The sequence below is a fragment of the Papaver somniferum genome, unplaced genomic scaffold, assembly GCF_003573695.1.
Source record: "Papaver somniferum cultivar HN1 unplaced genomic scaffold, ASM357369v1 unplaced-scaffold_132, whole genome shotgun sequence".
NCBI lineage: Eukaryota > Viridiplantae > Streptophyta > Magnoliopsida > Ranunculales > Papaveraceae > Papaver > Papaver somniferum.
In genome coordinates, this window is record NW_020622381.1 from 8,647,647 (window position 1) to 8,650,905 (window position 3,259).

General features: G+C 39.0%; 1 long non-coding RNA gene across 1 annotated transcript; it reads left to right on the forward strand.

The window, feature by feature from the left end:
* The first annotated feature begins 1,543 nt into the window (after positions 1-1,543).
* Positions 1,544-2,875, forward strand: LOC113333293. Its single transcript, XR_003351901.1, has 2 exons — positions 1,544-1,932; positions 2,026-2,875. It is a non-coding gene; the product is annotated as an uncharacterized LOC113333293 (long non-coding RNA).
* The last annotated feature ends 384 nt before the right edge of the window (positions 2,876-3,259 follow it).

A 3,259-nucleotide genomic window follows, 5' to 3' on the forward strand; every position in this document is an offset into this window, starting at 1 on the left:
AGGAGATGTCAGCATGCTCACCGGAAACCCACCTTTGTACATGGGCAATCGACCTGGTCGAACGAACGCTCAACGCTTCGAATCGTTCACCCAAAAGGGATTGGTCGCGCAACCCCTAAACCCTAAGTTGCGTCAGCAGCATTATGAAACTGCCCAAATCATCTCGTTCATTCAACTTTGCTATCCTAGTTGGATGGTGTATATTTATTTTCAGAAAACCAACAAGGTAGCATCGTGGTCACCGGTCGCCCCTCCTCCACAGGGAGTGGTCGACCAGGTGATAACTCACCCATAGGGTCCTCAAACGATCACCCAAAGAGGGTTGGTCGTGCTGCTTTTAAGACACTCAATCCGTGACTGATTCGATCGAGCTCAAAAAAAGCGATGCTTATAACACATCGATTATAAGCAATGCTTTATAAATATTGGTTTTATAAATAATTTGTTATTTAAACTAAAAGCACTATGTGCTGATTTTAGCGGCAAGTCACGTGACTTGACCCACTCGAGACATCAAACATGTCACAAACTGGGGGATACTCACTGGGGTATTGGTCTGGCGGTTTACAGCATGTGGCGTGCAACGCGCCCATTATGAGAAAGTGTCAGGAAAGATGGACAGTTAATGAGAGTAGTGGGTGAACGTGTGATCATTCTTCCCTTGTAACGGAAATATGATGACCACCACCTTCCGCACAAACCCACTTCTCCACTACTTAACTTCCTCCACTTCTTAAGAGATCAGGGTGCGCTCAATGACTTGTATAAATAGGTTTTCAATCTATTCCGACAACACAAGTGTTATCAACAAGTAGCCAGAAACCATTTTCTAATACACAAGTCATGAGAAAAATATTTAGCTCAATTTTTCATTAACAAAAAGGAAAAAGAGTTCAATGGAGCAACTTTTCCCATAAAAAAAAAATCTCTCCTTGCCATGGATAAACAGATGTTTCTCATGTTTAGTATGACAAGTAGTGAGACAATTTTTAGATGCATAATTACTGCTTAGAAAACTTTCACCTTCCCAATGGGGTGGCGGAGAGCTTGATAGATGTTCCCTAAAGCTGCAGCATCAAGAAAACTAATTAAGTCATTTTTCATTGAGGTAATTCAGTTAACAACTTAAAAGTACTGAATTAAACAAAGTAGAGAAGTACACCTTTGGATTCAATGATATAACTTTGTCAAGCACTTGACTTACTAAGATTACTGAAAGTTGAAAAAAAACAACTTTGTGTTCATTAACACAATTCATCAAACACTTAACCTATTCACCTTTTGAGTGGAACAACTCTTGGTTCAGTAACACAGTATTTATCAACACTAATCCTACGGAAATTCTCAAAAATAGTACACTTGATGTGGCTGTGATTGAGCATAGCATGAGATCTGGAACACAAATACTAGATATATTTAGGCTACTTGAAATTCTTACCTGGGCTAAAAAAAAAAAAAAATCTTAAGAATTACAATGGCCTAAATAAGCTTTTACTAATTTTGGGGTGGGCTACAGTCTAGGTAAGCCACCCCCTATTTCCGTCACTGGACCCATATAATCAACTTATTCTCCAAAAAAGAGAACCAAAACAACTTTTTCATCCAGAGGAAAAAACTTTTCTGGTTTATCTCAATTGTGTTTTTTCCCCTTTGAAGAAGATGTCGATCAAACCTAGAGAACTTGTAATCTTGTTCAACATCATGGGTGATACGGGAAAAAGCGTTAAAGGCGGAAACAAGTAGATGCATGAGGTAGATATAGATCCTCGTATTCACTAGTATTCTTTTGATAGTATTGGGTTGAGGCATTTCCTTATAGGATCGCATTTCCATAGGGCTATGAGTCTCCAGAATTCCAGTATTCTTTCGATTGGTATTTACAAGATCTTCAGCATAATATTACTGTGAAGATTGAAGACATTGTCCGCAAAGGTATGCCTCCTGGACTTGAGCATCCTCTTCTTGTTAACAATTAATTTGTTGCACTTGCTGATGTGGTTAGCCAATATGTGCATGTGAATCAAGATATTAGTAATCCTTTGTTATTCAGCCCCAATTTTATGAAGTGGAAGTGGAAGTGGAAATGGGGAGGGTACTGGTGTTGGTGGTAGTGATAATGTTGCAAGTGGTGGTGATGGTAATAAAGGTGGTTGTGGTAATGTCGCAAGTGGTGGTAGTGCAGGTAATGGTGCTGAAATAATGGGTGATCCAGATCCCATGAAGGAGGATGAGCAGAGACGGAATAAGGGAAAATCTCCCACGGAAGATGATGAGCCATTTGATCCTCCTTATATATGAGATTGTAAATCCGCATGTTGACAATGCAACCTTGGCGTGATGATAAGCCAATGAATTTCCCCATGCTTGATGCTTTGTGCCCAACAGTAGCCGAACTCGGTCGTCGGATCTTTGCATCCAGGAATCCTCTAGTCGCTGAGCTAGAGGATCAACCACATGTTCCAAATAATGATCCACCTAGCCATGTTGTTCCCACCGGACCAAATACTGCAGTTTAGACAACAGGAAATCATCCCCAAGTTCCAGCAGAGCTCAATCAGAGACACCAGCTCGAGTAACCATAAGCCGTACTCGAATGTAAGTCAGGGCATTCAAATCAATACTCAACATCGTGCTTAAGGTAAAGTTAGTGACCCAACTGGCTCTCCTATTGTGCTTTGATGTTGAGTGTGTTGGCTGATGGTTTGAGTCAGGGCTAAGGTTGGTGTTATTGGTTTTAAGACTTTGATATTTTGGATGTTTAAAGTTAGACATAGATTGATGTAAGGAAGTTATGTTGACAAGTCTTTTGAAAATGGTCTGAAATATAAACTAAAATTTGATGTTTGTGTTGAACCAGTGATTGTTGATGTTGGGTTTAAGATGTTTGTTTATATGTCTCTGTGTTTGATGATGATTTATGAGGTATAATATGCTTTCATGATTGAAATTTGTTGTTGATAGAAGTAGTGGTAATGACTATGATGGTTTTCGTGGATTGGTCTGATATGAAAGAGGGGTTGTTATGTAATGTTAATTCGGTGATTGTTGATGTTGGGTTTAAGATGTTTGTTTATATGTCTCTGTGTTTGATGATGATTTATGAGGTATAATATGCTTTCATGATTGAAATTTGTTGTTGATAGAAGTAGTGGTAATGATTATGATGGTTTCGTGGATTGGTCTGATATGAAAGAGGGGTTGTTATGTAATGTTAATTCAGAGATTTGATAGAGGAGATGTTGAGATTTTCTGGTATTTT